Source organism: Nothobranchius furzeri, chromosome 1, assembly GCF_043380555.1.
Source record: "Nothobranchius furzeri strain GRZ-AD chromosome 1, NfurGRZ-RIMD1, whole genome shotgun sequence".
In the NCBI taxonomy this organism is placed as follows: Eukaryota; Metazoa; Chordata; class Actinopteri; order Cyprinodontiformes; family Nothobranchiidae; genus Nothobranchius; species Nothobranchius furzeri.
Window position 1 is genome coordinate 108010029 of NC_091741.1, and position 13927 is coordinate 108023955.

The window sequence follows — 13927 nt, forward strand, 5'->3', positions numbered from 1 at the left end:
TGGCGGGCTCCAGTCTGAGGTGAGTAAGCTAAATAAAAGTTAACATATTCTAAAGACAATTTCCTACCTAAATGCAAAGTTTGTGAGACGTGGTTCACTCCATTTAGCTAATATCAGCCTGCACTGCCTTCGGGCAGATTTGTCAAGTTCACAAAATGTGGAACGGGATGTAAGGTTAGGATCAGCGGCGAACCGGAACATATCTCGAAGCCCTGGCCGACAAAACGGTCCACATGACTGTCAGGCTCAGAGAAAATTCGGGTTGCTTTTGTATCAGTCGGTAATTCTGCAACAGTGACTCTAACTAATGCAGCACTAGTTGACACACAGCATTACAGCGTGAAATCCAGCACAGCGTGACCCGGTTCCGTGAGAAATTCTGTTCAGGAGGTCGCATTTCAGGCTCTCCACATCATATGCGACTGACTTTTACGTTATAATAACATCACACACTAGGAATGTTATAAAGCGTCTATATAGGACAGTTTCTTTTGTACATTATCTGACTTTATAAACAACAATGTGCTTCTATTTTTTTTTTCAGGCTGAATCTACCCAAGACACTGGCTGTCAGACTGATTTAGTAGTCTGCAAGAATGCACTTGTCCAGGCTGACGTGAAGCGTTACCCGTATCGAAGGTGAATAATCTTCTATGTAAACATTTTATTACCTTCTAGTTTTAATTTGTTTAACAGATTGTTACACGTGATTTCATGCTCTTTTAAATGTTTATAAATGTGCTGCTTCTTTGTTTTTTTAGAGCTCACAGCCTCAGTGTGTCTTGTGACACAGGGACCATGACGGAAATTCATCTTCCAGAAAGTCAGAGCAGCGTCCACACCCCTGAAAAGACCAAGATGTGAGGTGTCTGCTGTTGATTCCAGCTTCCACCTCAGTTATAGTGCAAGCTCAGTGAACTGTTCAAGGTAAAAAAAATTAAAACATTTCAAAATTTTTAAGATATTAACAATTAAATAAACGTATGTGATTACATCATGGCATCATGACGGAGGCTACTGATTCTGGCCCTGTGACACTTGGTGGTGACGTGTGAGCTGATTCACCTGGTAAATAACTTTTACATTAAATATTTTGTTTTTGCTATCAAAAGAAAATTAACTAATAATAACCTGCATTATTGCAGGACACTCAGCAAAATATGGACTCTACACCATGAGGCAGGCACACGTTAATAACTCTATAAGAGCACATAAGGTGAGCAACACCACATATTATTATTATTACTGTACACTGTCCTGGATTTGTTTTCATTCTGCATGATTTTTCTTTCTGCATCTCATCATTAGCCTGGCTGATCACCTGATAACTCCTGTCATCTGGTTGTGACAGCATGAGGATGTCCTCACACACCTGTAACCTATCAGCTCATCTGGCAGAATAGAGAGAGAAGAGACAACACCACATCTGTTCCTGGAAAGCCTTCAGCCAGCCTTCGATGACTGAGAACCTACATCAGCTCTGTCTCCTGTCTGCTTACAATTATTATAATAAATATTGTGTTTGACAAGTTTTTTTGTGCTGCCAAATATCTCATTTAGATTCCAGTTTTGATATTTTAATGGATATTTATAAATTACATTAATTGAATTATCACATTGCATGTTTAGCTAGCTCTATTGTGATGATTTAAACTAGCACCTCAGTGTTAAAAGCTTGTTTTAATTTCAAGCATGTTTAAGTATTTATGGACATGAACAAAAACAGGAAATATATCAGTTGAGATTTATTTAATTAATATAACAAATAAGGGTGAAAGAGTCATTGAAAGACACATTCTTCTGGAAGCTCCTGATCCTGACGACACCAGAGACCACCTGCAGACACCAGAGGACCTAGAACCGAGAGAGCAGCTGTTATTAGTAAATAAATAAAGAAATCAGGGCAGTTTTAGTGGGCTGAACACATTACAGAATAATTTTCTCATGGGACATTTTCATAACTTTATGCAGCAGACTGTAGCTTGAGCCAAGAGCTCCTGGAGAGCTGCTATCCAGCACGTTTCAGTGGATTTTCCTGCTTTAACAGGTTAGATTAGCTGTTAAGCAGCTCAGCTATTTGTTGCTGATTAAAACCAGGTGTGTTGAAGCAGATAAACCTCTAAAACATGCTGAATACTAGCTCTAGGGCCGTGGAGCAAAACCCTGCAGCTAATCTGATGCTATGGCTAACGGCTACTTACCATTCAGAGCTGGTTCAATTGGGTCGGTTCCGGTAATTTCAGGCAACTCACAAGCTCAAAACAATAAGGCTCAGGTCCGCTTGTCTCCTCCAAATAGACTTGGTCCCTTTCTTCTCGAGTGTCTGGGTAAGGAGGGGGAGAAACGTCCTCCACTTCTAATGACTGCTCAGAGTGAAGGGAGCTAGCATCGTCCAGTTAGCCATCGTCTTCGTCACTGCCGCGGTTCCGCCCTCTCGGTCCTCCAGGCAACGCCTAATAATGTTGCATTTTTTAAAATTGATACGTGGGTGGAGTAAGACTCTGAGGGGGACATTACGACCTCTTTAAGGAAATACAGAAGGTTATTTTTCTAAAGATCAAACAGTTAGGAAAGCCTACGCATTGATGCTGCATTTTCCTAATATAAAAATGTACTTAAACAATTAGACTATCTATAAAAAAAAACATAGAGTGCTGTGATTGGCCAGAACTGTTTGGACCGATGTTAGACCTGCTGAAGCTACAATGGAGCGTGGCTAGATCGACCTGCAGAGCTACTTCTAGGGTTGGTCTAGATTTAGGTTAAATCACCCACTACCAGTCTTTTATTTATTTTTTTCTGTGTCCTGTCTGGCTGTGAAGAAAACAGAATTAATGTCTGAATGCTGGTGATAAGCCTTACAGATTTTACTCTCAGATGGAGCATCAAAGTAGAGCCCTGCGCAGGACTTTTTTCTTCATCCCGCTCCTGCCCGCTCCCGCTGAATTTCTGACCATTGCCGCCCGCCTAGTCTTGTTCTAGACTTGCAGATAAGGGACACACAACAATACAACAGGAGCAAGCTATCACTGCATCAACTTGATGAAGAAATGTAAAATCAACATTGTTTTACTGAACAATCACACAATAATAAATCACAGTGCATTTAGTGCCAACCACAGCCTTAAGACATTTGTTGAATGTGCCCAAGTCCATACTTATGAGAGCACCATGTGAGCGCCTGTGTGCGTACCCACACTTGTATATGTAAGGTTTCTCTATAGGAGCGTCCAATAGAGAGTGTGAGGGGCCACAGATCTGCCCCCAAAGATGCATAGGAGATGGAAGGAGCTCCAAAGTCCCAGAGATCAAGGAGCTTCCCCAGAGCACAGGGACCCCTAACCGCGACCAGAAAAGCCCCTGCCCCCCTCGATAGGTGCAGAGGATCAACTCTGGGGGCCACAACCAGCAGCTGGCAGAGTCCCGGGAGATATCAGCGCCCACAGGCCCACCCGCAGCCTCCCACCCCCCAGCCGGCCGAGCCCAGGACCCAGCAACCCAGGACCCAGGGACGACCACCCCCGCCAGGGACTCATCAGAGCCCAGGGACCCAGATCCCACCAGGCAGCCACCGGGATTGATCGGTCATATGCCAAAAATCTTAAACCCCTGACCCGGGAGCCACGAACACAGGCAGATCAAGGCACCACACTCCACACCAGGTGTGGTGGGGAGGGGAGACGAAGATGTTTAGCATCAAAAGAAGTCCCAGGGGAAGGGAGGAGTTAAAGGCCCCACTTGACATATACAGTCATACACAGACACAGTCACACACTCCCTCCCTCATGCTCACACATACACATACAACAAAAGACTTACAAACATGCATGCAAGACACCCATTCTTGCTCCCCATATACACCCTATTCACTCTGGTCCCGGTACTGCTGCACATGGGGTACAACCATCACTGGTTCCCAGAGTTCGACCCTTTCTGCTGGGGTGCTGATGAGCAGGCTCCCCCGCCCAAAGCTGAGCAAAGCAACCCACCACCCCAGACCCCAACCAGACGGCCAGATCTCCCTTCTAGCCTCCAGCCCCAGGAAGCCAAGTGACAACAGAAGTGTGCTAAGACCCCTAGTCTCCCTCTGCCTGCTCCAATATAGTGTTGTGCGTGTTTATGAGGCGTATTCCATGGCTGTGGTGAGCAGGCAGTGCGGGCATCGTCTGGCCTATGCCAGCTGATGTCACCACACCACCCTACTTGCACCCACAGCCCTCAGTGTCTAAGTGAACTTTGAAATTGGAAGTGGGCACCAGCACTCGGGATGAGACTGAAAAATCCCCCTTCCAAATGCCATTGAATGTGCTCACTCCCAAGGCCCTAAGTGTGTGTTTGTGTCAAATGTCACTGGTGGAAGTGTTTAAAGTGCAAATAAAATTGGGGGGCAGGTTGCCACAAGAATGTGGAAATGGGGTCCATACCCGCACCCCCTGACTTGTCTACCCCCCAAGGTCCTATGTGCATGATTGTGTGATGATGTGAGGGAGCAGGAGGAGAAAAAATGTGTGGGGATGGGGAGGAATGGCTGGTTGGACTAAAGCCCTCCAGGGAGCCAGCTCCCCCACTGGCCCCAATTGGCACCTCTGTTGCCAAAATGCCGCCCAGGGCATGGAGACCCCAGCCCATCCTGCCAGGGCCCAAAGCAGCAGCGTCACAGAGCCTCACGGAGTCAGAGGGCACCAACCCAGCCCCACCCCAGCAGAATATCTATGCCCATCCCTGCATTTGCACAACTTCCAGACTATATAAGACATGGGACATCCAGGTAAGGTTGAGTCCTCCCCCTCCTGGACATCCCTCTCCCCTGTTATGGAACAGCAGAGGAGCCAAGGTCAACCTGAGGCCCCTGAGCACAGGCCAGGCACTGCTGCATGTTCCTGCCTTCTTCCCGGCAGCATACATGTCAGGACCCGACCCCCAAGGCCCCGCCCAATTCCCCACACGGGACCAGCCACCCCCACATCCCGAGCCCCCAGACCCCCACCCAGACCCGATCAGGAGCAATGCAGCTGCCAGGCAGCGACTCATGGCCACCGCAAAGACCCCCAAAGGGCCCCACTCACAACCGCCAATAGTCCACCCCCCGAGGCAACCCAAGCACCTCCAGAGGGGAGCAGCAGCCCCCCAGTCCCAGACCCCCCCAGTGAACCCACCTCCAGGGAACGTCCGGATACTTCAAACCCAGACCCTCCACCCCATCACCCACATCATCCCGCAGTACAATATCAATGGTCCCCCGTCATCGCTATGTGATGGAACCGATCAAAGGAGCCCAGAGAGATTGATTTGAAGTGGAAGCAGAGGCTGTATCAAGTGTAATATGATCTAACAAATGATTTCTATACTGGTTGATGCAAAGAGTATCTCTATTTTTCCAATTCAAGAGGATAATTTTCTTAAGCCCCCTTCAGACAGGCCATGAAAAACGAAAATGTACCGGACTCTGTCCGTAAGACCTTTGTGTCTGAATATAAACATCCGGATAACGTGTTCCGGAATTTAACCGGACGAAGCCCCTAGTAACAGGTCCGGACATGTTACGGACAGGGTGGCTGCTTCAGACTGGTGAGGTAAAGTTCCGGACAAGGGGGAGGGGAGGAGGAGGGGACCGGGGGACGCTAGATAGCCTGCTGCTGTAGCATGCGGCGAACCATGGCAGCTCGCCTCCTACCGTACCGTCTAGACGCGCGACGGAGCGCTTCACACCGCTTCAGTGATTCCTTTAACCATTGAGCTTCATCAGCCAGGTCTCTTATGCGTCTTCGTGTGCGCAGAATTATGCTTAAGCGCCTCGTGATTTTTATCTTGAGAGGCGCTATAGAAATGATGTTTTCTTCTTCTTCTTCTTAACATGAGTCTGATTCTCTCTCCCCCCACCCACCACCCACCACCCCCCCCCCCCCCGCCGCTGTCAGACATCTGGAACTTTTCCCTGCTGTGTGAACGCAGCCGAAAGGACAAGTTCCGGTACAAAAGTAGTGTGTCTGAAAACACAGTTCCGGTTAAAAACCGGATTGAATTGTCCGCAAATGTTCCAGAATGTCTGTCTGAAAAGGGCTTTAGTGATGCATATGGCAGTCAGAACCACGTGAGCCAAAGATGTTTCAATCGGGACATTGTCCAGGTTTCCCAGTAAACAAAGAGAGGAGGAAGTTGGTGGTATTCTAAAAAGCTATTCTTATCCATTCCAAATTGGGAGACTATTCTATTAAATGAAATGAAGTCCAATCCTTCATATATGTGTTCCAGGTATAGGATTCCTTTATTTTTCCAGTCCGGAAGGTTCATCATTTTGTTATTTTGCAAAATATCAGGACCATTCCAGATAGGCGTGCGTCTGCATGGTACTAGTGAAGACTGTCATTTTTAGATACTCCCACCATGCTGCCAGAGAGGTGCTGATACTAATACTTTTGAAGCCTTCATGTTTTCTTATGCTTGAGCTAATAAATGGTAAGTCTGAAAGCTCTATCGTATTGCACTACCAGTCTTACCCCCACCCACGATTCCTGTTTGAATTTATGCACCAAAAGGAGGCGTACCCGGCGGACAGAGAGAGCAGCGCTGAGGCAGTTACTGACAGCCCCCCATGTCACACACACACACACACACACACACACACACACACACACACACACACACACACCCACCACTCAGCTGGAGCTGAAGCAGCAGCATGATGGATTATTTATCTCCACCTTCTCACCAGAAGAAACGGGGTAGGAAGTTTTTATGAAGGAGGCAGGAGGTTTTGAGCCAGATCATTTCTCATTGGACTTGTGAGTGGCCGAGCCAGCTGGGGGCGTGGTTGAGACTCGACCACAGTGCAAGGGAAGGGAGTTCTATGCAAATTTCCCCGATTGAGATGTCACAGTGAGGGACTTTTTGAAAATGCTCATTTTAGGAAAAAATGTCCTTATCCAAACACTGGCATGTTTGTTTAGAGGTAATAGAGACCCATATGGTAACACAAAAGCATACAAAACATCTGATTTGAGTCGCAAAGAGAATGAAGAAATGTGGTTTTGAAAGCTACAAAATGACAGATGAGTTGGAGTGGGGTGTATTTGTTGGGTGAATTATTTCACATCTTGGACATCAAAGGTAACGGCAGCCATCCAGAGCATAACATGCTGTAGGTCTTTTGTTAGGCTCCTATGACATCTCCAACATCTGCTCTTGGTAGAAAAACATCCTTTTCTTGATTTCTAGATGACACAATTCCTTTAGCTATTAAACCATCTCCGGTCTTGAACCAAATCACAAATGAAGCACATGTGGAAGGTCACACAGGTAACAGCAAACTGACCAAAGGACAGAATAGCACAGATTATTATACAACAGTCTGGGAATGTGTATCATCGCTCTGCTCTGATTTACCACCTCTCGTTCAGCCTTCACTCCATCTGGTGTTTATTCACTTCCTTCTCAGCTCTGTGTGATTGACTTGTGCAGAGCTGATTGCTTCTAATTACTCCAACATGGCGCTGATTAAACTCGACACAGTGGAGCACATGCACTGATGCACAGCTGCCAGCATACACTCCTCTTACCTTTTCATGTTGCTATGATGACTGCTCAAGTTTTAATCCATAGAATTCGCACATGGAAGAGCAAATCAGAAATGCTTTAAATGTATATATTGTTTTGCAGCTTTGAAAGAAAACTTGAGTAAAATGTATCAATGTAACAAATCTTCCTTCTCACTGTTATTTGTGTTAGCACCTACATGTTGAGCGGACCACATCTGTAAAACACTGCGTGTGTACAGCTACATGCATTTCCTGCTTTATAAATCACACTCTTCCTAGAAATGTGCTCAGGTGTTTTTGTTCATATCCCGCCTCCTACACACCCACTTTCTTCCATTCATGGTAAATCCACACATCCATATCCCAACATCCACTCCACACCATCCATCCTCACTCAGTCAGCCAATCCCCCCCAATCCCCAAAGTCACACAACTCCACAACATCTCCCCCCACCACCAACAGCCCACAGTCCACCCCCCCCCCCCCCCCCACCCCCCACCCCCCCCCGAATCTGACCAGGTGAGAAGATAACTGAGACGGCTTAAGAGCAGGAAAGCAGCAGGACCTGTCGGGATCAGCCCCAGGCTGCGCAGAAAATGAGCTGACCAGCTTTGTGAAGTGGTCATGCACATTTTCAACCTGAGCCTTCGGTTGGAGCAGGTCCCCATCCAGTAGAAGATCTCCTGTGTGCTTCCAGTTCCCAAAACGCCACATGCCAAGGAAACAGATCACTACAGACCAGTTGCTTTGACCTCCCACCTGATGAAAACTATGGAAAGACACATCCTCGCCCATCTACCTTCTGTTGTGAATGCATAGACCCACTGCAATTTGCATTTAAACCAAACATGGGGGTGGAGGATGCCCTCGTCTACCTGCAACATCGGGCTCTGACTCACCTTGAGATGCAAAAGAGCACTATGAGAATAAGGTTCTTTGACTTCTTAAGTGCCGTCATCACCACCCAGCTGGGTCTACTGCAGCAGAAGATAATAGGTGCAGGAGTGGACGAATAGCTGCACTACCTTACCTACAGCCCACAGTACATGAGGCTGCACAACTGTACATCTGAGGTGGTTGTGTGCTGTACTGGAGCTCCACAGGGTATGGTGCTCTCTCCCTTTCTCTTCACCTTCTATACCTCCGACTTCACCTACATCATCAGCAGCTGTCACCTCCAGAAGTTCTCTGATGACTCGGCCATTGTCGGCTGTGTGTCTAAGGGCAATGACCCGGAGTATAGGTCAGTCATCATGGACTTTGTGGACTGGTGTGAGCGTCACAACCTTCGCTTGAACACCAGTAAGACAAAAGAAATGGTGATTGACTTTCAGAGAGACACTCCTCCTCACTCACCAGTAAACATCCAGGGTGCAGACATTGAGCTGGTAGACTGTCCTAATGGGTGTGACCTCACGAGGAAAGTTGACCATTGAGCAGGGTTGATGGCTTATCCCTTGGGTCCATGTGGCAGGGGTGAGGAGTGAGCACCACCTCACCCCTGCCACGTGGACCTCGAGGGATAAACCATCAATCCTGCTCAATGGTCAACTTTCCTTGTGGGGTCACACATAAAGACAGTGGGGGGTTAAGTACCTGGGTGTTCACCTCAACAGTAAACTGAACTGGTCCAACAGCACAGATGTTCTGTATAAGAAGGGCCAAGGCAGCCTTCACCTCCTGAGGAGGCTGAGGTCCTTTGGATTTAATTCCCAGCTGCTAAAATCCTTTTATCACTCTGTGGTTGGCTCTGATATCCACTCTGCTGTGGACTGTTGGAGTGTAGGCAGCTCTGACCGTGACAGGAAGAGACTGAACAAGCTGGATCACAAAGCTAGCTTGGTTCTGAGCTGCCCACTGGATACAGTTGAGGAGATGTGTGAAAGGAGGATGCTGGGGAAGATGATCTCTATCTTAAAAAAAAAAACTCCCACCGCATTCCATGGACAGCTCCTTCAGAGCCAGACTGACATCCGAGAAAAACAGAACACTACCGTAGGTCATTCATCCCCTCTGCTGTAAGAATGTAGAACTCTTTGGTTTAACTGGTGCTGACATTATCTTGGTACACAATAGCATCAATGCAATACTCCGTACATGTGCACTTCCCATTTGCACCAGTGTTTCCCCCACATAGGCTCACACCTGAAACTCCAGCTTCCCAGCTACAAAATCTACCCACTCCGCTCTAACGGGAGACTCACCTGAAAAGTTTCTCTGGGAAACACTGTGCACGTTTGTATGCATGTGTCTATGCAGTTTTTTCATGGGAACATTTTTTTTTCTATTTCTTTTCATTATTTTTAATTGCTGAAGGTTACAGTTATATCCTACTGCCTTTGTGTATTTACCTGTATATTTTACATATAACCTTCTGAATATTCTGCATACACATAAGCCAGCTTATCCGTAGCACTTCACACGTAACCATGGTAACTGAGAGGTCAAGAAAACACAGTTTAACTGAGACTGAAACTGAGGTGCTTGTGAGTGCCGTAGAAGAATAGAAACCAGCTGTGTTGCCTTTGAGTGGAACAGCGGTGTTGCAGCGGTGAATGTGGTGGAGCTGCAGAGAGGTCACGGCAAAAACAAAAAGAACACAAAAAGGGGAGTGGTCCAGTGGAGGCAGAGAGGAAGAAGTTGGCAATAATCATTTGAAACATGCATCCAAAGCGGCTACATTTTAGTGCTCAAGATCGCTGAGTTATTCCAGATTTAAGGGTGATTTTTAATGAAAAGATCATCATCAACTCTCTAAACATTCAGTCACACAACCAACGCGTCGCTCAAGGCAACGATAACAGTACAACAGCAGTCGTGAACACGTTACTGTAACCTCTTAAATATCATTACAACATTTTGAATATTTTCAGATATTTAATTATTAAATTTTTTTTCTGATCAATTCTGTTTTTCATGACAATAATTATTTGAAAATCCCCCAAAATTGTGTGATAATTTCTGTTCAAGTATCTTGGTTTGTTATATTTTTCTGAGCAGAGTGATTGTCTAAACCCCATGGTAAAAAAAAAAGTGTAGTGAAAATTTGTTGCGCATCACATTGATGGTTAAAAAAAATCCAACAGGTTGTTGCAGCAATAAAATGATGTAAACGTCAGAGGTTTATATTAAATGCACATGAGGACATTGTGCTACGTGATAAAAAAGACCTTCCTGAGACACTTGTAAATCGGCCAGTTTTCATGAACACTTTATTTATTTATTTATTTATTTACTTACTTATTTATTTACTTATTTATGTATGTGTTTGTTTGTTTGTTTAAAAAGTATTTATCTATTTATTTATTTATTTATTTAACATATTTATTTGTTTATTCATCACACATTACTAAAGTTGTGGGATGGTAACTGAGGTAGAATCAAAATATAGAGAACATTACGATGCCGTGTGTGTTTGCTAACGGAAGGTTCTGAAAAACAAAACTAAAGATAAAAAATAAATCTAACCGTCATGATTGGAAAGATCTGCTGAAGCATCAGAACAAAAAAGTTATTTTTCAGCTTTGATGCTCAGAAAGAAAAGAGTCAAAGGGCACAAATTGCCTGGGCCTTTGGAGTGTAAACACATCAGCATGGTGTATCCGTCCTCCCCTGGGTCAGCATGTAACACAGACAGCTCCTTCATTCCACCAACGGGCTCGGCTGAAAGCATGGGCGGATTCAGTTACTGCAGAAACTCGCGTGTGACGAAGTTTCTCAATTAAGATCTGGTTTTCTATAAGCTGCACCAGTGCAGCAAACATTTGTTAAGTTTAGCTTTCTTTTCTGATCTGGTGGTCTGTTTTATCAGTGAAGCCATTGAAGATGCTTCCATCAGAAGGACCATGTGAAGAACTTTGTATGAACTGATGTGTTTTAGCTTCTGGTTTAAAAAGGTCCTTCACTCATCATCTGAATATATTTACAGTGGTCTGTAGTAGGAGTGAAAGCCTTATGAGTTGTACTGTTGGGAAAAACAAACGGATAATTCAGCCGGAGGAAAAAGTAGTGTACTTCCTGATATATGGACATCTCAACTCTGATTGGCTAACAACAACATGACCATCTCTGACTGTTTGCTCTGCAATGTTGATGTTTTATCTCCACAAATACTATAAGTCTGAAGAAGTTTTGCTGTGTGATGGAGTTGCTAATGCTAATGGTTAGCTTCTACTAGTCGAGACGTTCGCTGCTGTTTCATGGATGCTTCACCAGCAACAGCCTTCCCCATTGTTATGGCTGCCTGTCCATCCTGTAAGCCTGCTGTCTTAACTTCCAGCACCGTGGCTAGCGTTGCCCTGCTGCTTCCCATGATCAGCACCATGGACAGCAGCAGGCCTGGTTTGAGACTCCTCTCTTCTGAAGGTCAAAGTCCAGCAGTTGCAGCAAATTTACTAACAACACCTGAGGAGTAAAACGGCTGAGGCTGTCAAACTTTCGGTGGGACAGAGGGCTGTTCCACAAAGCAAGTTAAGAAAATCAAGGCTTTCATGAAAATTCATGGCTTGACACAGCGAACCAGTTCACTCCAGGATTTGCTGGTTCCATGAAGGATTCGTGGATTCAATACTAACTAATGCAAGTGAATGCATTTAGATAAATGTTGTCCTTTAAGTAATGTTTAATCATTAATGTGTTTCTTTATATGTGAACATTTTGAAATGTGTTTAGATGATTAGCAGCCATTTCTGTTTGTATAAATGTGGAATTCTTCTGTATACTTTGTTAATTCTTATGTACATAAGAACATGGGCTGCACGGTGGCGCAGTTGTTAGCACTGTTGCCTCGCAGCACGAAGGTTGCAGGTTCAAATCTCGGCTGCGCCCTTTCTGCGTGGAGTTGCGTGTTCTCCCCATGCATGTGTGGGTTTCCTCCGGGTACTCCGGTTTCCCCCACAGATCACAACATGCCCTATGGGTTATAAATTGTAAGTCGCTATGGCTAAAAGCGTCTGCCAAATAAATAAACATAAATATAAACATAAATCCGTTCATTCATTCTTTAATGGTGTTTGCTATTTGTTTAATTAAGTTATTCTATTTTAATTTTGCCCCATTCTGTTTGTCAGTTGATATTTTTGCTTTTATTTTACATTTCCTTAAGCAAAGCAAACAAAACTTCCTCCAAACGTTTACTGTGTGTTTGCGTTTTACTCTTCACGATCCCTAAAAATGCTGAATATCTAACCCGCTATCAAAATAAAAGCAGCATAGCTCTGTTCTGTTGAAAAATAAAGTTTTTTATTCATTAGAGTGTGAGAAATGCTAGTATTTTAGGAGTTTCAATCAAAGCGGACCAAATATAATACAAACAATATGTTTTCATTGTAATTTTGTTATCTAAGAAATAAACTAGACTTTTTTTAATGTCTGATCGTTTTTTTAACTGTAGCAAGAAGCAGCGCTGGTTGCCAGGACTCAACGGAGTATGGTTCTGTTCCAAATGTGGTCCTCATCCTACCATTTTTGGTAGAACAGACTTTAGTGGGCCACTCCCATCTGTACCGGGTCGGCCTGGGCCAGGTAGCCCCAGTCGGCCCCAGCCTGGCCCGGTTGATTCCACACATCCTTGTCTTAAGCCCATGTGGGCTGATTCTTCCCACCAATCAGAGGCTTGCTCTAATGGAAGGTGTGAATTTGCTGTCAGCAGTGGGTGTGTTGGCCCTGGTCGGCCTGAAGCAGACCCCCTCGAGAAGAGGGCTGAGAATGAACCTTGGTTGGCCCGGAAAAATACCAGGCCACCCAGATATGTAAACAACCTACGCTGCCCGGCCCGGGCCGACCCGGTACAGATGGGAATGGCCCATAAGTTGTCCTAGCCAAGAACATACTTGTCTAGTACAAGAGAACGTACTAGCATCCTTGAGTATTGAGAAACAGCCAATGTTTGCACTCTAGCATGTGTTACCATGGTGATTGGGAGGGGTTTCAGGTTAGCCACATATGTTGAATAAAAACTGGAATTTTCAGAGGGAGCCTGGCTTTTGGGATTAGCTCGCTATGTGGAACAGCCCTGAGATCTGTGTCTGCTTGTCCCCAAATCACAGCCATCTTGTGTTCATCGTTTTAGCCTTTGAGACTTCAAACTTAGAACTTCAAGATAAATGACTTCAGTTCTTTAAATCGATCGCTTAAGAAGTAACTTAAGTTTAAACATTGAGCATGTTACTATTTGTTAATTAATGTAATTTTGGACTCTATTAATGCTATATATATATATATATATATATATATATATATATATATATATATATATATATATATATACATATATATATATATGTATATATATATATATATATATATATATATATATATATATATATATATATGTATATAACCTTAAAAAGTGTGTGTTTGGACTTAATTTTCTTTCAGTCTTCTCAGACAG

The 13927-nt window shown here is 44.7% G+C and overlaps 1 long non-coding RNA gene across 2 annotated transcripts; it reads left to right on the forward strand.

The window, feature by feature from the left end:
* Positions 1-999: 999 nt before the first annotated feature.
* LOC129159442 (uncharacterized) lies at positions 1000-1428 on the forward strand. 2 transcript variants are annotated; one of them, XR_011521311.1, is made up of 3 exons: positions 1000-1068; positions 1146-1216; positions 1352-1428. It is a non-coding gene; the product is annotated as an uncharacterized lncRNA (long non-coding RNA). The 2 variants fall into 2 exon arrangements; XR_011521310.1 differs by having other exon boundaries at positions 1309-1421.
* The last annotated feature ends 12499 nt before the right edge of the window (positions 1429-13927 follow it).